Raw genomic sequence first — 27,527 nt, forward strand, 5'->3', positions numbered from 1 at the left:
AGTAGGGAATTAAAGTGGGGAAGGTCTGCCTTAATCCAGTGGTAATATGTGAGTCAGTTTGGACACTGGAAGCTAGGAACATTGATCCAAATCAACTCAAGATTTGTTAAGCTTATTCTGTCTCAGAAATCGTACTAGGCACTGGGGTAAAAGAACGAACCAGACTCATCCTCGTCCTCCAGGGATGAAATTCTCTGATAATTTAGGAACTTAAAATGACATATCAGTGGGGCACCTGGACGGCTCAGCTGGTTAAGCGTCCAACTCTTGATTTCGGCTCAGGTCATGATCTCGGGGTTGTGGGTTGGAGCCCCACACCCAGCTCCATGATAGCGGGGGTCTGCTTGGTTTCTCTCTCCCTCTCCTCGACCCTTCTCCCCCACTCATGCTCTCTAAATAAATAAATATATACATACATAAAATCTTAAAAGAAATAATGGTACATCAAGATTTTGGAGATTCTTAAGATGGAGTACACTTCCTAAGTACCATTTGACCTTCGCTGTTGGTCTTTCTCAATCATCTTTAACATTACTTTTGCTCGTGTTGTTTTTGCTTTTTTTTTTGTAGTGTTTTGATTTTGTTAGTGTTTTTTTTTTATTTTGTTAGTGTTTTGAACTATTTAGATGTTATTTAGTGGATTATAATGTAATAACAGTGTAGTATTTCACATTGGCATTCAAGAGAATATTTTTCATTCAGTCTGCAAATGGGGGAAATGCTTGGATTAGGCAGTTAGAAATATTGGCAATGTGCCCAAGCCAAAATATTGCAAATGAAAAATTGGTACGTTTTCAGTTTTACCTATATGAAGTCCACACTGCCTTGGGAATGATTTGCTTTTTGAACTTACCTGTTAACCTCTTCATCTACTTGGGTATTGCTTCAAATTTTAAGTGTCCACACTGAGTTCTTAGTCATGAAGGCTGACTTTGAAATTCATTCTGCCTCCAGGTTTTTTGCCAGTTATTTGACACTATTCAGAGCTGCCCCTACAAGTTTACAAAAGCTGACGATGACCATCTCTTCCCATCCATGCGTTCAGAAATGCATGTTGGTTAAGCTGACGATGACCATCTCTTCCCATCCATGCGTTCAGAAATGCATGTTGGTTAAGCTGACGATGACCATCTCTTCCCATCCATGCGTTCAGAAATGGATGTTGGTTAAGCTGACGATGACCATCTCTTCCCATCCATGCGTTCAGAAATGCATGTTGGTTAAGCTGACGATGACCATCTCTTCCCATCCATGCGTTCAGAAATGCATGTTGGTTAACTTGAAATAAACCATCGTGGGACTGCCTCCTCCATGGGGATCAGCAAAGGCTGTAAATCAGGCTGCCTTCCCACTCCCCCACGGAGAATGAATTGTTCATCTTTTATAAGCGTGCTGCTGCTCCGAGTCTGACATTTCTCATCAGTCCCTTATAAAAACTCATAGTTTCTCTCTAAATTAGTGAGAATTGTTCTCTCAACTCAAACTAGTATCCATTATAAACTGGAAACCAGCAACACACCACATTTCCTTGTAAATACCCACAAGTCAACCTGTAGATGGTCATAAATGTAATGAGGCAGGAAGCTTTGATGCCATCAGGGAGAGGGAGAGAAAGGAAATCTCCTGACAACTATATTTAGAATGCCCCAAATCTTGATGTACTGTCATCAGTTCCTAACTTATCAGATAATTTGTTCCTAGAGAACAGTGACGGAGTTTCCTGTATCCGAGGGCTTAGCACAATTTCTGCAAGAGTAGGCTTAATAAATGTGGACTTAATTTGAATTAAAGTTTTCCCCAACTCTACCACCTAAAAGGATTCCCATTTTAACGCAGATTAAGTAAGACCTCCCTTACTCAATGCAATTTCACGTTCTATTTTCTGAAAATAGAAGGTGAGCTTGCATATCAGATATGTCTTTATGTTTTGAATTAATAAGATATTAGTAAAATTTTCATATTTTATAATTTTCATATTATGTCACTTAAAGTTTTCTTTAATTTGAAAGTATGGCATAACCCATACAAAACTAATCTATCCAAAGGTATGTTTGATCTGACCTGTTTAAGTAACAGTGCAGTGAATTCCTGGCTTCAGCTACTCTTGTGTAACTATAAAAATACCCAATTTTAAAAATCAGGTAGAAGTGATTCTCCCTTTCACTTTCTCTTTTTCTCTTTTACTTGTGTTTTAACAGAATGGGTATAATATTTTCTTTACTATTAATCAGTGTCCATTTTTAAACTTTTTAAAAGATAGTGAGTTATACAGAGAATGAAACCAAACAGGTATGTCTCCCATTTTGACAAAAATTGGAACCCTGACCAACCTTTCGTTAGGCTCCAGAAACTTCTCCTACATAGCCTCTGCATGCTCCCTTGCAAAATCTGGTTTTAGCAAGAATCTAAATCCTAAATCCAGTTCTGTACTGAGATCTCTTTTCCCCGGTTGTGATAAACCTGAGTAAAATCTATTTTCACCACCTTCCTACCTAGCTTGGGTTTTCTTCTTTGACACAAGGCCTTTCTAGTGTTACTGCGTATGTTCGTTCACAGTAATACTCCCCTACGTATTTCCTTCATGATACTCATCAATATATATAATCTTCCTGTTAATTTATTTGTTACGTGTTTTTTATTTTCCTACCACACCAGAAAGTGCAGTCCTGGGCTGTTTTGATCCTACTTGTAATCTCTCTTTGGCGTTCATCCTGCACTGAGCACATTGAGGTATTCATTCTATGATCACATTCTGCCTGGTTAGTATCTTATTAGCACCACTGGAATTGAGGTATTCCCTTAGTTTCTGGTCCCACTGTTATCCTTCCAGACTGTCCAGACTGTCACTTGTCCAGAACATGACAACAGAATCATCATCGTCTACTCTTCTAGCAGTCTGTCCTTGCCGATCATCCTCTCTCCATTTGCCTCTAGAGAGCAGGCTTTTACACACATTTTAATATTTTACATTTTAATAGTCTGCATCAGATTTTTTTTTTTTCATTTGTGATTTGCTTTCTTTGCGTCTTCTCTCTTTTTTCTTAGCTGCTTTGCTAAAGGTTTGTCAATTTTGTGGGTCTTCGAAAAACCAAATACTGGTTCCACTGATTTTTTTTTCCACTTTTTATTCTCGATCATGTTTATTTATTCTCTAATATTTATGATTTTCTTTCTTCTGTAAACTTTGGGTTTCATTTTTCTTCTTTGTCTCGTTCCTTGCAGTGTAGAGTTAGGATCTAACTCTATAAACTTTCCTCTTATTATTGGAGGTGGGATGTTGAAGTCTTCTGCTATTACTGTGTTGCTCGTTTCTTTCCTGTCAGTTTTGTCGAACTTTGCCTCATATATTTAGGTGATGGTATTGGGTACAGATAGATTTGTAATTGTTTTATCTTCCTGGTGAGTGGACCCCTCTTGCCTCTTTGTAGGACGTCCTTCTTTGTCCCTTTGGACAGTTTTTGACTCGAAGCCTAACGTCTGCTATAAATATTGCCACTGCTGTTTCCTTTTAGTTGCTGTTTGTATGGAGTGCCTTTTTCCATTCCTTCATTTACAGCCTAAATGTGTCTTTGATTATTTTTTTAAAGATATATTTATTTATTTATTTATATTAGAGAGAGAGAGATAGAGCACAGAAGCAGGGGTTGGGCCAGAGAGAAAAGGAGAGAGAGAATCCGCAAGCAGATTCCCCACTGAGCATGGAGCCCAAGGCAGGGCTTGATCCACGACCCAAGATCATGTCCTCAACTGAAACCAAGAGTTGGATGCTTAATAGACTGAACTACCCAGGAGCCCCTAAATGTATCTTTAATTCTAAATGTCACCAATTTTCAAGACTTAATAGACTGAACTACCCAGGAGCCCCTAAATGTATCTTTAATACCTCATCATTGGCAGCATACAGTGGGTCTTACTTTTCTGTTATTGTTTTAATCCGTTCAGTTACTCTATGTCTACTGAAGGACTTAACCTAGTTACATTTAAAATAATTCTTGATAGGGATGCACTTACTATTGTTGTTTTGTTCATTGTTTTCTATAAGTTTTGGTGTCTGTTTGTTCCTTTTTATTTCTCTTGCTAGAGTCCTTTGTGCTTCATTGATTTTCTTGTAGTAACATACTTTGATTTGCTTCTCATTTTCTTTTTGTATAATCTGTAGGTGTTTTCTTTGTGAATACCATTAGGCTTCCATAAAACATCTGATAGTCATTACTATCTATTTAAGCTGATAACAATTTAAGTTTAAGCACACACAAAAACTACAATTTAATTCTCCCTTCTGCTTATCTTATTAATGTTACACATGACACGTTTTTATGGTATTTATCCATGACCATATTTTTATTGTTATAGTTATTTTTATATTTTTGTCTTTTTACCTTCTGTGCCAGAATTAAAAGTACAAATTATATGCACCATTGTCACAGTATTCCCCCAGGCACCCAGTGTCCACCGGATCGTGTCAATGCTCTGAAACAGTGAGAACAAAAGCTAGTTGCTTGGACAGACCCTAAAAAATCACAATGTTGAAGGTACTGTCCAGTCTACTCTTTTACTCCTTAGGGAAAAGCAAAGAGCTAGAAGGTTTTTTGTTTGTTTGTTTATCTTACCAGCATCCACGTGGCTTGTCACTCATCTTGGGGTGAGTTTTCTGGTTTTTTGAATAAAAGGAATTGATCGGTGTTTTGTTGAAATTGGTTTCTCCATGGAAGGAAGGTCTGGGACTTCCTGGTCTGTCATCTTGTTGATATCACACCCTAAAGGAATTGGTTGACATGAGGCTATTATTGATAGTTTGGATTTTTAATTGGAAGTTTAAAGGAAAATGAAACAACAATGATGAAGACAATGGGATTTAAGGTAAAAACAAGAGAATCCAAAGAATCCATAAATCTGCCAACTCAATGATCCTACGGATGCAGGGACTTGATCATTTGACTTCAAAACATCCTTCACCAACATGTATAGAAAGTCTTCGTTGGGATCGATTTGTTGTTGTTGTTGTTGTTGTTTGTTTTCCCCCTAAAGCAAAAAGAAAAGAGGACTGCTCTTAAGATAGGTAGAAACTGAAATGTCACCAATTTCAAGACTCTACAGAATTTTGTTGCTGGTCGTTTGGGTTTGGGTATCTTGATGTTCATTTTCTCGTGGGAAATACTAGCTCTCAGATTAGACAGTGAAAACACACAGATCACCTCTCTTAATTGCAGTAGAAACTTCCATTCATCCCAAAGCTTCACAACAGAGTTCCCAGAAGGAGACCTTTCTTCACATTTCCTACCAAAAACCATTAAAGCATATATTCCAGGAAAAGAGAGTTACTATTACCTCAGCAATCAAACTCTCTTTCCTTGTAGGAGAAGAAAAAGCACCAGGAAGACTGCATGTAGAAAGAATAGAAATAAACAAATGAGGTACCCAGCTATGGGAGACTATTCAGCTGAACAATGAGTGACTCCTTCTCTGAGATGACTCTGCTTGATTCTTTGGGGTCCCCTGGTCTTTCACCCAGCTCCTCAGAAGTGAGCAAGATCGTCTGTCAATGCATGGAATCTGCTAGAATGGACACACTCATTACAGAAGGAAACACAAGGCTAGATTGCAGGGGAAGCTCATCATAGGAGAGAGATCTGCTCCAAGAGCAAAACTCTTAGAGTCCTCAAGCTGAAGAATGTTGGAAATACCTAGTACTACCTCCTTATTTCAAAGTTGAAATGACTGAGGTTCAGAACCATAGGTCACATGAATACAGGGCTCAGGCCTTTCACATTTTCTTAATACTACACAAGCATAGACAATTAACTTTTCCTTGCCTGTGAGTCTGGTGCGTATCCATCTTAAACTCACTGTGGCAATAAAGCCACCCAAAAGGATATCAACATTGTTGAGTTTATCGTCAAAACAAAAATATGGAAAAGACCTTGCTTGAGCAGCACATTTATGTCTTCTGAAATTTAACTTCTTCATCTACAAAATAAAAATATAAGAATACCTATCTTGGGCGCCTGGGAGGCTTGATCAGTTAAGCATCCCACTCTTGATTTCAGCTCAGGTCACGAACTCAGAGTCTTGAGATCAAGCCCTGTGTTGGGCTCAGGTACCTTGCTCAGCACAGTCTGTCTGTGCCTCTCCCTCTGATCCTCCCCACCTAAATAACTAAATAAAATCTTCAAAAACAAATGTGAGAAGACCAATATTGAAGGACTACTCTAAGAATAAAAAGAAAATATGAGAAAATGTAATATAAGGGAGTTCCCACAATGTGAACATTGATGATTACTATTATCATGATAAATATTAACTGGTAGATATGTGAACACTTAAAAAAATTTCACGAGAATTGTGGCATTTTGTTGCCGGAAATTATTTTGGGAACTATCTAGTCCCTTCACCTGTTAGATGCAGAACAAATGACTTCCAAAACTACAGCATGCCTCACCCACACTCAGGCGGGTCGGTGAATGAAAGGTCTATAGTCAGCATGGGATTTAGAGTCACCCTGTGCAGTCTGTTCCTTTGCATGTGCTCTCTCTTTTCATACCCACAGCGTTTCTCTCAGACAAGAGAATTAGGACTGTCCTCATTTTACGGGTGATACATGGAAGGCAGAGAGAGGTTGTGAAAATGTTTTTGTGGCTCAAGAGTTAGCAGAGGGGCTGAGATCCAGGCTTGGCAGGCTGCGTGAGGTCTCCAAATCTCTGGTCCTCATCTTTTCATCGGCCCTTAAGACTCAGGGCCTGGGGTGCCTGGGTGGCTCAGTGGGTTAAGCCTCTGCCTTTGGTTCGGGTCATGATCTCAGGGTCCTGGGATCGAGCCCCACATCGGGCTCTCTGCTCAGCGGGGAGCCTGCTTCCCCCTTTCTCTCTGCCTGCTGCTCTGCCTACTTGTGATCTCTCTCTCTCTGTCAAATAAATAAATAATAAAATGTTGAAAAAAAAAAAAAAGATTCAGGGCCTGTGGACTCTTGTACCTGGGAATCAGCCCTCAGCTGCCACCCAGTCGCACAGAGTTGTTTTGTTCCTTTTAAGAGCACTCAAGCAAACAAACTCATGACTCTTCGAGACCACTGCATCTCGGAGTTTGCTGAGCACCTTACTATTGTGTTCTCCTGTTTTCTCTCTAACGTTTAACTCTTTCAGGGAACAGGCTTATTTTCCCCGGTTTTAAGATGTCCATTACCTCCAGCCACAGATCGCGGTCTTCCCGTTCCACGTTTGTTGTCTCGGTATCTTCCCAGTTCCTAGGGTTTCTCTCCTATTCTTCCCATGGAACTGATAAGAATCTCGTTCTAATAAAGGAGTGACAAAATCGGCTAGCTTCGAGTGCTCTGAACCTTCTCCGGCTTGGAAAAGGACACTCCCCAGGAGGCTGTCTCAAATGAGGGCTTTCCCAGAGGATGTTCCAGTGTGATGGGACAAGCACGCCATCTGACAATGCAGAGGCCTGCATATGTGTGGCAGTCCTCTTAACCTGTTCTCGCCGGAGCAAAGCCCTGAGCCTGGCCTTCTCTTTGGTGTGAAAAGAGGCTCCGGAGACAGACAGCAGTAGCTGCTTTGTGGATTCTTATGGATTCTGATGAGTATCAGTAACGAACAGCAGGACCAAAACTAGATAGAGGGGGAATGACCAGAGTAGGCGTGTAGGAACTATACCTGAGCTCTGGCATTGCCTTATCAAATAATCATACATAATTAAATGGGGAAAAGGGAAAGTGCCCCTTTAAAAAGAAAAAAAAAAAGCACAAAAAGTATTATTTTGGAGACTGGTAAAATGTCAGCAAGCCAGCCATTCATGCCATCCCCAGAAGCTCAGACAGAACTAAATTATGTTTCAGATTAATGTATCGGTCAGTTCAAAGGTTAGACAAACAGCTGTTTCTCAAGGAGGCACACTACAAAGCTTGACTGTTCACTGGAAGGTCTGCAGTGGTCTCAGTGGATTCCCGAAGGAGTCACTGTTATTTGTTTCTGATTGCGAGATATCCCAAAGTGACTCCGTGCTACTGATGACCTCTATTGCTAGGGCAGGAGGGTGAACCTCTGGAGCCGGTGCGATTTTACCAGTCTCTGGGAAAAAAAGAGAGAGAGAGAGAGAACGAAGGAAAAGGGAGGAGGACCAGCAACACCCACACATAACAACATGTCTTTGGTGACTCAAAGATTAGCCACAGCTCTGCAGCCTGGATGGGGGAAAGAATGCGGGAGAGTCAAGAGGTCCGCGCGATCATTTCTGCAGAAATGTACAAATAACTAAAAATAGTAAGCTATTCAAGAATGTGGTTTAGAGTAGTCAGGTTTGATTTGATGCAAAAACTGTGTAACGGGTAGTAAAAAAAAAAATTAAAAAGGCACGAAATATATTACATTTTTATTCAATACTTACCATCATTCCCCTAATGGGTTTAAGATACTTCAGTTGAATAACTCTTCATATGAAATAGCCAATTTTAAATGAAAAAATAAAGCTCTAAGAGAAAGACACCGAGAAGAGGGCACGCTTGAAATTAGTCGCGGATTGGGACTTAACACGTATTTGAAAGTGATTATATTAAAAATAAAAAGTATTAAACTTCAGGTATCAGAAAGGTAAAGAGGTAACTTCTTGAAGGACTCCTGAGAGATGTTTAGGGTTACCTGCACGGTGATTTCAGGTGTCTTCCAAGAACGTGATTTGACATTTTTTCCCCTGAGATATTCATTATTTACTCACTGCCTGACAGTCACCAGTAGTTATTCATTCACCTTGATGTTGCTGTATCTCAAGAAGTTCCAAAGTCTTTTTGGACTTTGTGTAATCCACAAGTTCAGGGTTGTTTTGAGGTTGATAAAAATCTGCAAAAACTTTATTCAGTTCCCACAAAGTCATTTAACATTCAAAACTAAAATCAACTACATCAAAATGAAATTCATGAGTGTTTATTAGAAGCAGAGCACCTTGAGATTTCGGGGAATAAAGGGAAAAATGTCTTAATAAGAAGGTATGACCTCTACCTAGAAAAAGCGCAGCCTGGAACTGCCCTGGGAGGCAGGGGGGGTGTACTTCACTATTTATCTGCGGGCCAAGTATGTATTCAGGAGGGTACTCAGGAATTTAGCCCACAAATATTTCTATTTTCTGTCTTACAATGAGAATGTCAGAATATATCCTTAGCAGTTATGAAATAATTATATCGTTCTTGGCTGGTATCGGTGTGAAGACAATTAAGATGGCAAAAGAAGCAATTCTGGAGGACTGAGATTGGTGCTTGTGGAGAATTTGGAGCAGTTAAGGGAACTACTTGGCTAAGAATACCTCAGATTGAGTTTATGTAGATGAGAGAACAGCAGTGCTCTGACAGAAACCGGGGTGTGCGGCAGGAGACAGCCCGAAGGAAGGAGAGAACTGAATTAGACGCATTACCTTCCAGCAGCATTGTTCACGGGACAATCTGGAATTGAGAAAGCCAATGGACATACAGCCAGTGTGAACCGTACGTAAAGCCATAAGCTCATGACTTTACCAGATCATCAACAAGAGGTCCAGAAAAGAATTTCTGAACAGTGCGACTGTCCCCAGTGAATTTCAGCAGTTTGTGTCGCGGATGAAGTGGGTTCATTTTATCAGCTGCACCTTCAAGGCCATGTGTAAAGAAAGCCCATGATTGATCTTATCTGGGTCTGAGAATTATCCCAGTGGAAGGTGAGCAGATTGTCTTGGCCAGGGTGTAAGCCAGGGATGTGGGAAAGTTGACACCAGGCCTCACAAAGCAGGAAGGAAGAAAACCAAAAGGAGTATATCCGAGATGCGTTCCTTGGTATGATCTTACTCAGGAGGCTGAACAGATGGAAGAGCAGAAGAAATAAACAAGAAAGGGGTACAACATGGCATGATGGAAAAGTCACCTGTGGGCCCTCAGCAACTCTCAACCATAGTTCCACCATCTGCAGAATAAGGCTACTCTACAGACACATGAGATATTTTGTGTAAACCCATTATATACATGTGTGTGTGTGTGTGCGTGCACGTATGTGTATAACATAATAGATTTATAATAATGAGAAAACTATATATTATAATGATTATATTACATAGTATGTATATATGTTTCTTCAATTATTCTACTTTTAGCACATTGCATTAAAAATATTGTGTGCTTAATACATATTGTTAAAATCTATTGAATTTATAAATTGTGTCTGGAATGTGGGAATATTGTATTTTGAGGTCTTGTGATATAATTACACATTTGTTGAACTGCATGAACCCTATTTTGTCTGTAAATGACTGGTGTCCAAGGGAGATAATGTCACTGGGGTAGAAGACTGAGCTCAAGCTTTCAGAAAGGTCATCAGAAATACTGTTCAAGGATATAACAGAGAGAAAAGTATGAATCATCAGGCACTGAATTAAGGTGAAGAGAGGCTGACATGGATAATGAGCACCTCACTTTTTAAAAAAAAATTTTTTTTTTCAGTAAGCTCCATACCCAGGATGGAGCCCAATACGGGACTTGAACTCATGACCCTGAGGTCAGGAATTGAGCTGAGATCAAGAGCTGGTGCTCAACTGACTGAGCCTCCCCGGTGTCCCCACTGACTTTTGATTCTGAACTCCTCCAGCACACAGGGGTGTGCCCTGTTCATCTTTTTTTTAATGATTTGTTTATTTATTTTAGAGAGACAGAGAGGGGGGCGGAGAATCAGAGGGAGAGGGAGAGAGAAGCCCAAGCAAACTCCATGCTGAGTAGGAGCCAAATGCAAGGCTCAAAGTAGGTCTCGATCTCACGACCCTGAGATCATGACCTAAGCCAAAACCAAGAGTCGGACGTTTAACCAACTAGGCCAGTCAGGCTCTCCCTGCCATTCGTCTTTATATCCATATATGGGTGAGAGGGGAAGACTTTCACATAGTGTCATCATCGAAGGAGGAGAGGGATGCAGTATAATTTGGTCAGGTATTTCAAATGAGGACTCATATGTTATGGAAGAAGTCTAGAGAACCAAAAACAAGCTCTCTCCTTAATGCATTCATTCACTGACCGATATTTATGGAATTTCTGATATGTGCTACACCCTTTTTTAGGCACCGTGGATATGATAAAGAATAAGACTGACAAAATTCCTGCTATCACAGAGCTTAATTTGATAAGAGAAGACATACAGTGTACACAAAGTTGAAGAAAATAAGGAAGGGCGAAGACTTCTTGGAGAAGGTTGTAGCACATACTTGAGAAAAGTTGAGTTTAACAAAGAATGAGAAGGTGATATGAGAAGACAGGAAAGGAAAGTTAAGAAAAACAGGCTTTGACACTAATAATTCTCTGCTAGTTTCAAGGGGCATAATCCCTTCATCTCGTGTTACATCAACCCACTGATACAGCCAAATGAAAATGGATTGATCAGTGAGTCTCAATCTTCTAAGAGTCTTAAAACATGCACATTCCAGGGCCCATCCTAGAAACAGGGATTCACTAGAGCTGGGTGGGGGAGAGGAGTTACAGTGGAGGAACACACATGGTGGTTCTCAGCAGTCAGTACCCAGACCTCACTGAGAAACGAGAATTCTACTAAAAATATTTAAGTAGCTACTTATAAGGACAGAGTCATGTAATGGCTAGGGTACTCGGGATGAGAAAATGGAGGTGATGCACTTTGGTGCCAGAAATTAGCATGTTTCAGTCGATTTAAAAGTTCCATGTAAGGCAAAGTTTTAACACCTCATATTTGTAAGGTACAGAGGAAAAGTACATTCAGATAAACTGACCGATGGTACTACTTACAGAATGTATTTAGGAAGAGGAATATAAAAGAATGGAAACGATCACTATTAAGGTCCTTCCTTCTATTTTATAGATTTTAAATTTTCTCTAGATTAAAAGGAAGAAAAGCCTTGCTTTATATTTATTTTCCATTTACTACAGAAGTTTGAAATTTTGTAGTTTAACCTTCAGTGTATGATTTATGTTTTCTAAAACAGAAAGTCCCTGAGTAGAAAGAAACTGTGTAACTAGGCAATATAGCTCAGTTGTAGGAAATATGTATTTATTTTCTAAACTCTAAAAAAAGCTCGGTATTTTTAGGAAAAAAAGAGAAGCTTCTTTTCACTTCAATATTAAAGTTTTCAAAAATAGAACAGTAGGCAGATTAAGTTATTGGTATGGTTAGTTTTAAACATTTTGTGAATTTGTGAGGTCTCCCAATCTGTGTCTGTATTAGAGCATGAGAGAAATATGCTATTATTTTCAACTCAAGGAATTAAAGTATTATAAAGTGACATGTCCCATCTCCTTTAAATGTGTTGCAATCCGGCTATACTCTCAGACTTTATCAGGCTCTGGAAGACAATTTTTAAAGATTCATTTATTTTTTTTTTTCCTTTTAAATAATCTCTATACCCAGTGTGGGGCTCGAACTCACCACCCTCAGATCGAGAGCCACATGCTCTGCTGACTGAACTAGCCAGGTTCTTGAAGCCCCGGGCTCTTGAAGATGTTGGTGTTTAACTTACAGAGGCACAGGATGAAACAATGTGATTTCTTCAGTTGGGAGTCCAAACCCACTGCTCATTTTCATTGAACATGTTGATAAGTTTCAGAAATCTTGATAGTCTTCCAAACTATGCCCCATGTTTCTTTCATGAATCTAAATGAAAATAAAAACATTGTGTTCTTGTCTCCCTAAGGATTTGGCCAGATTCTCGAGAAGGAAACTCGTGATTCAGTATTTGGAAAGTACATGAGTGAAAAGGAAAATGAAGGGGAAAAAATTGAGACAGAGATTACCTGGCACCATCCTGTTGCTTTCGTTGGACCAACTTGGGCTTTCCAATTCGGTAGGACTGTGGCCATTCCCAGTGGGGCTGACCAAGAGATGAGGCGGTGTTCAGTTTAGGAACTATTAAGATGTTGAACATCATTGACAGAACCACTCAGACTGAGGAAGATGTGGATGGTGTTGAGAATTAATCAGTCTGCCAGTGATTTCTATATTTTGATATTCAGATAGGCAGTGATCTAGCAGAAAATGGCTTTCAGTATGACACAAAAGTCAAAGAAGAAGCAGTTAACACAATCACGGGATGGGTGTTTGGACATGACAAAAGATGTGAAGGCCAGTGCATACTCTATGCTCTGCCACTTTTTTTTTTTTTTAAGATTTTTTATTTATTTTGAGAGAGAGAGAGAGAGAGAGCAGGGGGAGGGGCAAAGGGGAAAGCGAAGCAGTCTCCCCGTTGAGCAAGGAGCCTGATATGGGGCTGGATCCCAGGACCCTGGGATCATGATCTGAGATGAAGGCAGTTAATCAACTGAGCCACCCAGGGGCCCCTATGTTCTGCCCCTTCTTGAACAACCTATTGCTATAGGACATCATGGGAAAAGTTAAAATATAATTAAACTACATTGTAGGTTGAAAGAAAATATTTTTAACATTATGCTTAACATATATGCTCTAACTGATTTCATAATTTATTTAGGGACTTCTCAAATGACTTATTTAGTTACGCTGTTTATGAAGTAAATCTGATTGATTCTCAGTTCTTATGTTATTTAGTGGTTAAGAGTACATTCCCCAATTATAATCCCCCAAGCTTTCAGCTTCATGCTTAGAACACCCTTAATGAACACATTTCCATTGAAGAAACACCTAATTTCTTTGGAATGAGAACAGGTTTTGACTCACGAGTTTTGTGATTAACACAGCAGCAGCATCTCGTCCTCTTTGTAAGCCAGAGACCTTAATCTAAGTCTCAATCAGGAAGGGTTGACCCCCCATGGGGGTAGAATGAAGCTCCTTTCTTTAGGGTTAGGAGGAAAAGGTGCATTGTGGCTAAAACTCAGGGCTGACGGTGTGTTCCTTTCTTCCTTTTATCGGTTCTTATCAGTTCCTTGTTTCCCTCTCAGCCCTTTCTGCCCACATTTGCCAGACAAAGGGTACTAGTTCTCATTTCTAAGGGTCAACTGTGGAAAATGGCCCCAGCCACATACCCTGCTGAATGTCACTGTGTTATCAGCAACTTGGCTGCGAAGGGCTACAGATCAAGAGACCTCCCGACCCAACTCCCTTCCAAATCCTGGGGGTTAACACTGGTTGTTTGCTCTTCTTGTCAAACCAGCCCAGAAGAATGGGCAGGGCCAGTCAGTGGGATAAAACCCGCAAATGGGGACAAAGACCCAACTTCCTCATCCTCACCGCAAGGAGGACATTGTAAGTTAGATTTCAAAACACTGAGGCTTTCCACTTTCGTATGTTTAAGAAGAATAGGAATAATGCAGAAGTTCACAACTGGGAGTCGGGATCACAACCAGAACTGAAGGAAATTCAGGAAAAAAATGTGATTCCTGACTTCAGCCCTAAACATGAAACCGTGAACTGTCCGAAGAGAATTAGCAATGTAATCGGTAATTAGATTTTTTTTTTTTAAACTCCTGACATGGCATAGGAAAGACGGGTTGATTTATCTTAATGTGGTTCTTATTTTATTTTTTAAATAACGAGATAACTCAGTGGGCCAATTAACATTCTGAAACAACAAATGATCATGTTACTGCCGGGTCCTGACTTACTGTAAAGTCTCCGAGGTAAAAAGGCTTTGAGGCCGTAGTGAAATTCCATCCTCTTGTACTTAGGTATGGCTCCTCAGAAGGTGAGCGTGTCTGGTGCCCCGCTGTTTGGGAACGACCCCAAGGCAGAAGTGGGAGATGAAGTTACAGCAGGAGAGACTGAGAATCTCAGAGGATTTGCTCTGGGATGCAGGGACTCTTGCCTGTGACTGACAATTTCCAAAGAAGGTTTCACTGGAGGTATTGAAGGATTGTGACTGTTTCGAGGTCTTTTGCCCTGAGATAGTGAAGGTGGCTGGTGGTCTCTGCATATACGGTGTTGATTCTGGATGGCAACCCCGGAAAATTGTAGAAGCAGCGAAACATCATATGGAGTCTTGAAAGACATAACTCAGACATGCAAAATACATTTCTCAGACATTCCTTTCTCTCTCCTTCTCTCTCTCTCCTTCTCTCTCTCTCTCTCTCTCTCTCACACACACACACACACACACACACACTTTATTTCTCCCTGAGGGAGAAATCATGCATTGCCTAGAATAAAACTGAATCTCCCATATTCCCCACCAAACAGATTTTCCGTAGTTATCATATAAGAGAAATACAATATACAAGAGAAATATTACGGAATTGGTGACTTCCTAGTCGCTTAAGTCGGTGTTTTCTCTGAATCCAGGAGTTACAATAAAAAAAGGCTCCAAACCCTGTGGCATGTCCATGTGGTGAGTTATCTTTTAGAGACTCATTACCGCCGGGTGATATTAAGCTTTAACATCGCGGACATGAAGTCTCGGTGCCCCATTGCATTTATAATGAAAATACTCACTCGTCCTTGTGAAAAGGTTGAAATAAATTCCAGACCAGGCCCGCGTGAGAGCAGCTGGCCTCCCGCTGCCTGAGGAGACGATGAGGAGGATTCAGGGAGAGGAGCCTTTGTACACTCACCCTGGCCATCTGGGCTCGCCTCTAAGCCAACCCTCCACTGTGACACAGGATGAGAACTTGGCCTTGGAGCCAAAGGAGCCCCTGAAATCTGATCAGCTAAAGGCCTATCTGCAGGGAGCTGTCATCACCTCACAGGGTTTGCAAAAACCGGAAAGGGAACCACTTTCACTTTCAGGGTTCTTAGAGCCTGTCTGCTGGTTCTCATACGGAAATGTTCATGGCAGCTTCCCCTTTGGATGGGTTTGTGTTGTTTAGGGTCTTTTGTGTTTGTTTGTTTGTTTGTTTATTTGTTTGCTTTGTCTTGCCCCATCCTTAATATCTCTACACACCTCTGCGTTGTGTATTCTGGGCACCCAGAGGCTGGAACTTTTCATCAGGGAAGACAAGATCTCCTGCATGTACTTTCATTCTGGCTCTTTCCCTTTATTAGTAATCCTCCTCACTCCTGCTGATTTACAATGCCAAAGCCACACCTTTTTTTTTTTTTTTTTTCCCAGGGATTCACAGAGGCGCTTGGCTTTGAGGTGGTTGCAGGTGATGTCCTTGTGAGTCATTTTGTAAATTTCTGCATGCATTTAGCATAGGGAAGGAATACCTTCCTGGTAGAGACTCAGTTGAGTCAGGATTTCCCAAAGAGCCATCTGCACCAGAGGACGACAAACCTTTATTCCATAATGATCACACTTTCTGGCATCATTTCTTCTCTTAGGAGGATTTATTTTGAGCCAGAAAAGAATTGGCTTTGTCTGTATGGAGAAAAATTGCTGAGAAAGAAGTTGAAATTCTAGGAATATTGATTTCAGTATGGCCTTTTTTTTTCTTCTTTTTTTTTTTTTTAAGATTTTTATTTATTTATTTGACAGACGGAGATCACAACTAGGCAGAGGAACAGGCAGAGAGAGAGGAAGGGAATCAGGCTCCCAACTGAGCAGAGAGCCCTATTTGGGACTCGATCCCAGGACCCTGGGATCAAGACCTGAGCCGAAGGCAGAGGCTGTAACCCACTGAGCCACCCATGCACCCTCAGTATGGCCTTTTTAAATGCCAAATTTTAAAAGTGTTCTCATCGATATAATATTCTTCCTTCTTGTTATAATGTAAACCTGAACTGTGGAGAATATGGATACCAAACAGTTAAAAAAAAGATATAACTTTCCAAATGCAGAGAAAGGGAACTTGTCAGGGAGTTTAAAAAGCCTTGGCTCTTGGGGCACCTGGGTGGCTCAGTGGGTTGAGCCTCCACTTTCAGCTCAGGTCATGATCTCAGGGTCCTGGGATCAAGCCCCATGGGAACCCTGTTTCCCCTCTCCCCACTGCCTACTTGTGATCTCTTTCTCTCTCTCTGTCATAAAAATATATAAATAAATATATATATTTAAAATATATATATCTAAGCCTTGGCTCTTATTTTGGCTGTTTTTAAATACTTACTACATATGAGCCCAGCGTGTGATAAGAGAATGAGTCCTTCCTTGACTCGGAACATTTTCCTGACTGGTGTGAGATTTGAATAAAACAGTGGTTGTGGAATGCCAGACATGGCGCGAGGAATATTAGATGCTCAGTATGTGCGAAGTGGGACCTCGACTGGTTTTCGGCCCCAGAAACAACGAACATATAATTGAGATGATGGCCATAAAGTAGGTGTAAAACACTAGAGATAGAGCAAGCAAATATGAAAAGTGTAGTCTACTTAGTTTCATAACTGATCGTCCTGAACGTATTTTTTCTTTTGATGACACTGTTTCCCCAGCTCACTTAGAAAGCAGAGGTGCTACAATGATACGAATCTTTAAATGTGGGTCCTAAAAAGGAAGAAAAAGGCAGAGAAGGAGAGAAAGGCGGAGAGAGAAGGGAGGGAAAGAGTAGGACAAAGAGGGATGACCTACATATTGTGTTTCGCACTGAAAATGGGAAACACGAGAGCATTGTCGTTGAAGATGGGGAGTAAGATGCCTGGGTTCCAGCCCCACACCACCCCGATGTAATGGCTTTGTGACCTCAGGCAAGTGAATCAATGCCTCAAGCCAGTTTCCTCTTCTTTACAAAATAAGGATAGCAATAGCACCTTCTTCCTGGAATTGCAGTGAGGATTAAATGAGATAACCAGTCCAGTGCATTTAAGAAACACCTCTTCTAAATCACAAAGATGAACTATTAATACATATTTCCTCTAGAGCTTATAACAACCCTTACAGGTGGGCACTTTTATGCTACTTTTCCAAAGATGAGTACATTTCTCAATGAGGGAATTCTGATTGCAAGACCCATGCTCCTACCTCTATGCCTTCCTACTTTATGGCAAACTCTGAATGGCCCATATTTATGACTTTATTAGTCATATATGATATATTTTGAGTCCTCAAAGTTATTAATGTAATGGTTTAGGACATATGTACTTTACAGATAGAGTTTTGATGTCAAAGACACTACAAAGAAGGAAGGAAGAAAGAGAAGGGAGGGAGGAGAAGAAAGAAAAGAGAAGAAAAGCTACAGACCAACACCCCTGATGAACACTGATGTAAAAGTCCTCAATAAAATACTAGCAAATGAAATTCAATAACATATAAAGGATCATACATAAAGACAAAGTGAGACTGATTCCTGGAAGGATGGTTCAATACATGAAAATCTATTAATATAATACACCATGCGATCATCTCGATAGACGTAGAAAAAGCATTTGATAAAATCGAACATAGTTTCATGATAAAAACACTCAACAAAACAGAAAAGTAGAAGGAAAGCATTTCAAATAATAAAGCCACTATATGAAAATTCCACAGCTAGCATCATACTCAATGGTAAAATTAAAAAGCTTTAAGTCCAAGATGAGGAATAAGACAAGGATATCCACCCTTGCCACTTATTTTCAATATAATACTGAAAGTCTGACCCAGAGCAATTAAAAAAAAAAAAAAAGCATCCAAATTGAAAGGAAGAAATAAAATTGCTTCTGTTTACAGATGATGTGATTAGTATATGTAGAAAACCCTAAAAAGTCTACCAAAAAAAAAACCTGTTAGAACTAATAAATTGGAAAATTTGCAGTATGCAAAATCAACACACCAAGTCAGTTGCATTTCTCTGCAAGGCAGAGATTTTCAGTGTGCAATTTTTCCACCTCCTTTGGTTAAGTTTATTTCTAAATATTTTATTATTTTGAGACTATTTTTTAAAATTTCCTTTTCAGATTGTCAATTGTTAGTATGTCCTGATTTCCAAACATTTTAAAGAGCTACCAGAATCAAAATAGTATGGTACTAGCATAAAGATAGACATATAAACTAATGTGACAGGAGAGCCCAGAAATAAACTCAACACCTATACAATCAGCCAATCTTCCAGAAGTTTACCAAGAATATACAATGAGGAAAGGACCATCTCTTCTACAAATGGCACTGGGAAACTGTATGTCCACATGTAAAGAATGAAGTGGACTCTAACACCACATAAAAAAATAACTCCAAAGGGATTAAACACTTAATATAAGACCTATGCTATAAAACTACTGGAGGAAAGCACAAGAGAAGTGCTACATGATATTGAATTCGGTAATAATTTCTTGGATCTGAGCTAAAAACAGAGGTAATAAAAATGGAAGTAGATAAACGAGATGGCATCAAACTCAAAACCTACTCATCATAGAACAAAATCAATGGAATGAAAAAACAGCCTACAGAATGGGAGAAAATATTTGTAAATCATATAAAGGTTTGACTTCAGAACCTCCACAAATAAACAATGAACCAATTAAAAATATCCGCAAAAGGCATATCAACATTTTTTCCAAGAAGTTATACAGTGGCCAAAAAAGTATATGAAAAGATACTTATCATCATGAATCATTAAAGATGTGTACATCAAAACCACAATGAAGCATCACCTCACCTCCTTAAAAATAGCCACTGTCAAAAAACAAAATGACAACAACAACAAGGAGAGAGAGGAGAGGCGAGAAGAGAAGAGAAGAGAAGAGAAGAGAAGAGAAGAGAAGAGAAGAGGAGAGGAGAGGAGAGGAGAGGAGAGGAGAGGAGAGGAGAGGAGAGGAGAGGAGAGGAGAGGAGAGGAGAAGAGAAGAGAAGGGGAGAGGAGGGGAGGGGAGGAGAAAGAAAGAGAAAAAGAGAGAAAGAGAAAGGAAGAAAGGGAGGATGAAAGAGTATAAAATAAGTGTTGGTGAGGATGCAGAACACTTGACAACTATTATTAAGATTGCACAGTGTGCAACTGCTATGGAAAATAGTATGACGTTTCCTCCAAAATTAAAAATAAGAGTCATATAATTCACCACTCTTTCTTGAGGAATTAAAGCAGAAGCTCAAGGAGATTACTTACACATCCATGTTCATTGCTGTATGAGTCAAAATATCCAAAGGTGAATGGCACGCACATGTCCATCGACAGATGAACGGATAAACAAAATATGGGATGTGCATACAATGAAATGGTAGTCAGCCTTCAAAAAGAAATCCTGTCGCAAGCTGCAATGTGGATGAACCTGGAGGACATTATGCTAAGTGAAATAAGCCAGTCATAGAAAGACAAATACTGCGTGGTCCCACTTACATGGGTTATCTAAAGCTGTCAAATTCAAAGAAACAGAAAGTAAAATGGTGGTTGCCAAGGGGTAGGAGCAAAAGGAAATGGGGAGTTGTTCAATGGTTACAGAGTTTCGGTTTTGCAAGATGAAAAGTTCTAGAGTTCTGGGGCACAAAGTGAATGTAACTAATACTAACACTACTGAACTCTACACGTAAAAATGAGAAATTTTACATTGTGTGTTTTTTACATTATGTACCGCTTAAGATAATAACATTTTTAATGTGTTTTTATCACATTTAAAGGTAAAAATTCATTTATTAAGATAAGCATAAGTATGGAATACTGAAGACAAGTGTGGTGGGAAGAAGGATTAGTTTGGGTACTGGTCACTGAAAGCAGGTCTATGAAAATCTGTTTAAATATTAATATTGAAAAAACATTTTTACTTGAGTTCCATCCCACTGGACATTTATCAAATATTTTTATGGTACAGTAGAACACCTGGGGTGGATCTTTAATAAATACTTCAGTCGATAAATCTTCAAAACATTTATGTTAAAGTAATGATTTCACATTCTTACAAATCACAGGAAAATTTCTTCATAGTAACATTTATTTTGTTGGCATTTCCCCCACATTCTAGAGAAGTAGTTGGCCCTTTGGATGATGTTCAGAACTAAGCTGAATTAATTTGGGAGAATCCACGAATTAGTTCAAGTAGGGAGAATTCTACATGTTCTATCCCTTGGGAAAATGGAATTGTATGATGCTTTGCAAAAGGAAGACAAAGGGGTAGGAGAAAAGAATCAAAGACATGAAAAGAGGGAATGAGGATGAAAGGAAGAAGAGGTGACAGAATAATAAAAAAAAAAAAAGGAGGATAAAGGGTAGAATAAGTTTAAGTTAGAGAAAAATTACCTAAGAGTTGAATGCCAGATGATAGGACATTCACACTATTTTAAAAGTGAACTCCATTGAGCTGAACCAGAAACAGAAAATTAACACATTTAGAGACGGAGATGCTTCTAGTAGCTCCTGTAGGTTTGGCTCGCTGTGACCTAAAATAGTGTTGGCTGGGGGTCATCATGAGTGGAGAAATGAAGAAAGCCGAGCTACTTATAGAGAAGTAAATATAATACAAATTATTTCAGTTAGCAAAACATGGTTTTTAAATACGAAAATATAGAGAGGTATAACGTATCTCTTACGGTATTTACATATACGGCTTAGACTATTCAAAAAGCATCTACAGAGAGCTCTCTCTGTGCCTCACGCTGTAGGAGACATTTTGAGGGATATATAAAGGACGTATTTTGCCCTTGCCTGATAAAACCTCACAACCTCCTTCAAAAGAGTAAGGACTTACATGCATGAAAAACCTTGAGATCAATTCACAAAAGTTATTTACGAGGGTCTTACTGAACGTTAACCATGATGTAAATGTGTGGGCAGCCAAGAAGGGGAGGCTAAATCCAGGAGCAGTGACGGGAGAAGACAGGGACTGAATGTTATTAAGAACAGGATAAGAAGGATGCGTGGATGGCAAAGTCAATTAAGCATCTGACACTTGATTTCGGCTTAGGTGGTGATTTCAGGGTCATGAGATCAAACCCTGCGTGGAGCTTCACATTAGCACATTAGTGGGGAGTCTGCTAGAGATTCCCTCTTCCTCTCCCTCTGCCTCTCTCCCTCTCTAGATTGAATAAATAAACCCTAAAAGAAGAAGGGGGGAGGGGGAGGAGAAAGAGGAGACTCTGGGTAGGGGGCATGCTGTACAATGGTTTCGCAGGCTATTCACATTTTTCTGAATAAAGGAAATGTTGCATAGAAGAGGAAATCAGACATCCGGTCTAATCTTGCACAGGGCATAGTACAGGTCCCGAAGGTAGAATGCCTGGAGGGGGAGATACGCGAGCCAAGGGTGATTGAGTTTTTCATCTGGAAGATGTAAGCTAGGATGCTCTGTGGACACCCTGAAATCGTTGAAAAAGAAAGAAAAAAGAGATTGGTTGTAAAGGTAGGTGACAAATCCAATAAAGCTCTTTTCCCCCAAGGCTATATCTGACCAAATTTTACAACCTTAGAATATAGTTTCTCTCCCCCCCCTTCTCTTGCTCTTTCCTTTCTTCTGTTCTGCCATTAAGAGAGAGGCAAATGGAATTTAGTCAGAACTCAAGTTGCTTTTTAAAATAATCCGTATGAGGCCTGAGTTGTCCCTGCAGACCTTCTGGGAAGTGGAGGTGTGTACCTGATCTCTGAACTCTGAGCTGGTCAGGGGCACTCCCTTCTTTGCAAGACTAGGAAAATCCAACATGAGGCAGAAGTATTCCAAGAAAAATTTTTTTTAGACTGTGAACACAACCTCATGAAAATATCTGTAGTAAAATAAAGAAATCATACACACACACACACAAACAGAAAATTAAAAAAAAAAAGAAAAGAAAAATTCTTAGATGAAGAGGTGAGAAGGAGAACAAGTAACATTTTCGGTAGTAATTTCAGAAATATTTGACCAAAAACATTAAATATTTGCTGAGCATGTGTACTTGAGTTGTTGAGTTGTTTTGATCATTTGCATAGCTATCAAATTTACTCTTTCTCTGAATGTGTCTACGAGACCTTCTCTCCAGCCCTTGCCTTTGCTCTCACTTTTTGTCTTTGCCTGAGCAAAATAACACATTTACTTGTCAATGCTGGTTTTCTTCGGACATGGAATACACCATGGTTTGCTTAAGTAGCCGATAGGAACTTCCTGACAGAACCTTCAGCCTTGCTGCCTCATGGACCCATCGGAGAGTGGAACCACACTGCACTGTAGTTTGATTACAAAAAGCTGGCATGAGTGTGGTTATAGATATAGATGATAGAAACAGAACCAATTTTTGGCATATATACACACAAGACAAGGGGCTATTTGGCACAGATCAACGTTCTTTTTTTTTTTCCCCTCCATTAGTAGGGGTAGGTGTTAAAGTTGACCAGGGGAACATGGTCCTGGCAAAGGATTAACAGAGAAGGTCCCCAGAGGCTCAAGGAACAATATTTCCAAAGTTTAACTTTTTCCAGTGACTTAAATAAACTAAATTATCACTTAAGGCTTTCTACTTACATATAAGGAACTATCACTGAAGGAAAAAGATCTTGCAGTATTGAATGATGAAAGTCTGACTAGATTGAGGCAAAAGTAATCTCCATAATATTTATATGATTAGGAAATATTGCCAACATATTCATTCATTTATTCTACTGACATTAAGAGCACATCTACTATTTATCAGGCACTGTTCAAGACATCAGATGAAGAATGCTGTCCTCAGGGGGTTTGCATAGTGCAGAGAAATATAATTTTTGAAAAATGTAAAAGCATACCCAATAATTATAAGGTAAAGCCTTTTGACAAAAGTGACACTGAAGAGGGTGTCAGGAAAGCTTCCTTTAGGAGACAACATGCAAAAGAAGAGGCTGGCGAAAGTGAATTCATTTATGAGCCACACTCACTAATATATTGTCACTGGTTCACTAGGTCATCAAACCATGAGTCCCAGGGCTCCTGGGTGGCTCAGTTGGTTAAGCATCTGACTGTTGATTGCAGCTCAAGTCATGATCCCAGGGTAATGAGACCTAGTCCCATGGCCGTGGGGAGTCTGCTTGAAATTCTGTCTCTCTCTCCCTTTCGCTCTACCCTCCCTGCCCTACTCTCTCTCTCTCTCTCAAACCATAAATAAATCTTAAGAAAAAAAAAAAAGAACAAAAGCAAAAAACCAACCATGGGTCCTGGGATTCTGTCCCAGGCTAATTCTTGTACAAAATATATTGGAATATTAGGTGATCTGTATAGTGGCCTTTGGTTTTACTATGGAACACATTAATGGCCAATTTATTTAATCGGTGTCTCAGTTTCCTCACTTTAAAATTAGGATAAAAATACGACCTACCTCATTGGACTGTGAAAGGATAATTGTGTTGTGACATGCAAAGTGCTTAGAACAATGTCTGGCATGTAAATATTAATTCATTATTATTTCTATTTTTTTTGTTAACAAAGCAATCATCAGGAAAAGCTAAAACGTCTCATAGCATACACTTTCTGTTGAAGGCATGATAAATTTTTGGAGATATAAATGAAGAATTGTTAATTTGTTATCAAGTTGAAAATGACGCTTTTCCATTGTATATAGTTTAATGTCTGGCTTTGTATTTATGAAATGGATAAAGTAAATGTAATAAGAATTTCTGGGGGCGGGATGGAGTCTTAAACATCAGCATCATGCGATGAACCAAGTATTGCTTGGGGCAAAGGTTTTATTCCTTATTCCTAATTTAATCATCTTGGGTGGTCCAGGTTATTTTTTTAACTTGGCATAGACTTAACTATTTTTAATCATCATAGGACAACATCAAATTCTATATATGACATATGAATTTGGGGAAGAAAGAAATCATTGATCTAGTACACACTGACATACAAGAATAAATTGAAGGAAACCAGATTGAATTTTCCAGTTACCTAGTGTATTTTCAAAGTGGAATGTGACAAAAATCCTACCGTTACTCATAATACTCCAAAAAACCAAATGAGAGATCTTTAACAGAATTATTGCCTTGTCTGATGGGCTGTGTGTCCACAAGTAAAGAATCCCAAAGTTCAAAGAGTGCTAGTGTGGTTATTGAGCGATGGAAGTAGCAACAAAACTGTTAGCTTCAGCATGACGGCTTTCTCCTAGCAGCCCATGCCAACACCCTCCATCCCCAATGGTACTTCTTAAAGATTCAGAAAAGTTGAGGTATCCAAAACTAGAATAAGGGGATGCTTATTATCAACTATTTGTAGAGCATAGATAGTAGTTCCCTAAACAACAAAAAGGTTTAAGTGTATTTTCAACCACTGGAGGCAAAGGAGGAACAATGCATGTTTTTAGCTCTCCCCAATGTCCTTTCTGCCACAATCCAAGTCCATTTGTGCCACAGTAGCAACGTTCCTTTTTTCCCCCATATAATCAAACATTTAGCTTCATGGGGTTATTAATCACACTTTGCACTTAGAGGACCTGAGTTTGAAAGGGCATTGCTTGAATTCTATAAACAGTCATTAATCCTTAAACACACACACACACACACACACAACACACACAAACCCAGAAAGTTTTGTGTTTTGAAGTCATTTTATTCAGATTATTGAGTGTATAGAACTATAGAATTATCAAAGACTCGCCATTTTTCATAGGACCCATGATCTTTAATGGTTTTCTAGATGTGAAAATAGTGGTAGTGATACATGAAATTGCTGAAAGATCCTAGCCACTTTGCCTAAAGCCAGACATTTTTTTTTTTTCACCGCTGTTGGAAGGTCATTTTTACTCTGACACTGGAGTGAGTCCTTGAGGTATCCCGTTGCCCTCTGTGAGTTACCTGCACTTACCAGTATCGGCACACGTGATTCCATTTGCTTCCATAATTACGTTCTTTCAAAATGAGGGCGTAAGACCTAACAACATTACTTGTTTTACTCGCCATGATGCTCATAGTAAATAATGTATGTTTATGTTCTTAAGATTTTATCCATTTATTTGAGAGACAGAACGAGAGAGCATGAGCAGGGGAGGAGGCAGAGGGAGAAGCAGACTCTCCGCTGAGCAGAGAGCCCGATGCGGGACTCGATCCCAGGACCCTGAGATCATGACCTGAGCTGAAGGCAGATGCTTAACTCACTGAGCCACCCAAGCATCCCACACAATGTATGTTTATTTTTGAGAGATGAATGTAATATGGCTGTTGAGTTCCAAGCAAAATTCACCCTCTATTATGAACTCACTGTGTAACCTTAGGCAAATTCATTGAACTTCCTAGTGCTCAAGATCTTTTTTTTTTCCCCTTTTCTTTTTTTTCTTTCTTTTTTTTTTTTAATTTTGGCTAGAAATAATAATGCTAGCAGTTTGGGAGCAATTTTTGATGTATCAGGTGTAGTTATGAACAATGTATTAGCTCATTAAATCATATAAAAATCCTACAAAGTAGATATTTGATATCTCGAATGAGATAATTAAGAATTAAGGCCTAGAGCCATTAAATGACCTGTGTTATTAGTAAAGCTAGCAATGACAGAATTGAGAATTTGAATCCAAGCATTCAGTCTCAAGGGCCCAGGCTCTTAATCATGCACTATGTGAGCCCTCGACATGTGGAAGATTTCTCAGTTTTGTTCCAAAATCAATGTTGAATAATAGTGAGGAAAAAAAAAAAAAGAAAAAATTTTCCATTGATTGTATCTGGATACAAAACCTACCTCAACATTTTCTTTCTTTTATAGCTATTAGCTCTTTAGTTGATTGATACATAACACTCTTATTTGTACAAGTCATATAATAATATTTACTTTGTGCTTATCTGGTAATTTAAATAAATTAGTGTCCATAATGTGCCAGCATCTAACAAATGAAAGTATTTTAGTGTTGGGGTAATAAAAGCAACAGGTATGCTGATGGGACTTGATTTAAATAAACAATGAAAAATACCAAAATATGTTTTTCTGAAGTCGCCTATAATTGGGAAGATAACAGTGCTCATTTTTAGCCAAAATTGTTCAAAGATCCATGAAGAGAATAGATCTTAAACATTCTCCTTACAAGAAAAACAAATTATAGCCATGGGAGGTGATGAATTTTTAGCTAAACTTATCGCGGTGATCATTTTGCAATGTGTGCATATACAAGGGAGAGAGAGATGCCAAGTTATTATGTAGCACACTTTCAACTAATACAATGTTATATGTCAGTTTTATCTCACTAAGACTGGAAAAGATCTACAGTGACTGAGTTAATTTAGAAGACTATGTTTTTCTGTTGTTTGGGGGCAGTATTCATCCCAAGGCAATAGGTTAGTCTGGGTTAAAACACAGACAGTGCTAGCAGCAATTAAGAGAACATCAACTCTGTTTTATTTTATTAGGCAGGTAGTAATACCTCTAGTTGACAGATGAGGCAACAGAGGCCTGTGTGCCCAGGGTCACACTGCGGAGCCAGAATTTGAAGGATGTGATTCAAACCCTCTGCACTCCTCGTGGCTGTGTCACTTGCTGTTGAAAAAGCAGGGGTTTAGATGACATTTGTACTTCTCTACCGGGCTCGCATGGCTTGACCTCGCTTCTGTTCATGGAACCCAACTCCAGGATGTCCATTAATGCACTCAACACATTATTTATGACGTGCCCAGTTGAGAGAGATCTGCTGCATGGACATCACATCTCTGGAATTAATTTTAAGCATACCAAGGAAAATTAATTTTGTTTCACTGCTTTCCAAGAAGAGAGATTTACCACTAAAAATTTAATTTCGTAGCATTACAGTTTACTCAAACCCCCGCACCACCACCAAAATTAGCAGACCTGGTTGAATAAACTTGGTTTTCAGACAAACTAGATCGAAAGAAGAAAAGCTTTGCAAATTGGGCACTCAGCCAGCCATGAGGAATGAACACAGCGTTTTCAGAGTCTTCGGAATATTAA

The 27,527-nt window shown here is 39.3% G+C and overlaps 1 long non-coding RNA gene across 2 annotated transcripts; it reads right to left on the minus strand.

Moving 5' to 3' along the window:
- Nucleotides 1–4,787: 4,787 nt before the first annotated feature.
- On the minus strand, nt 4,788–20,065 carry LOC309869596. 2 transcript variants are annotated; one of them, XR_014314281.1, is made up of 3 exons: nt 15,366–15,604; nt 12,487–12,620; nt 4,788–5,022 (listed from the first exon to the last, which is right to left on the minus strand). It is a non-coding gene; the product is annotated as an uncharacterized lncRNA (long non-coding RNA). The 2 variants fall into 2 exon arrangements; XR_014314280.1 differs by lacking the exons at nt 12,487–12,620; nt 15,366–15,604 and adding an exon at nt 19,820–20,065.
- Nucleotides 20,066–27,527: the final 7,462 nt, after the last annotated feature.

The sequence above is a fragment of the Mustela nivalis genome (genome assembly GCF_964662115.1).
Source record: "Mustela nivalis genome assembly, chromosome: 7".
Lineage (NCBI taxonomy): Eukaryota > Metazoa > Chordata > Mammalia > Carnivora > Mustelidae > Mustela > Mustela nivalis.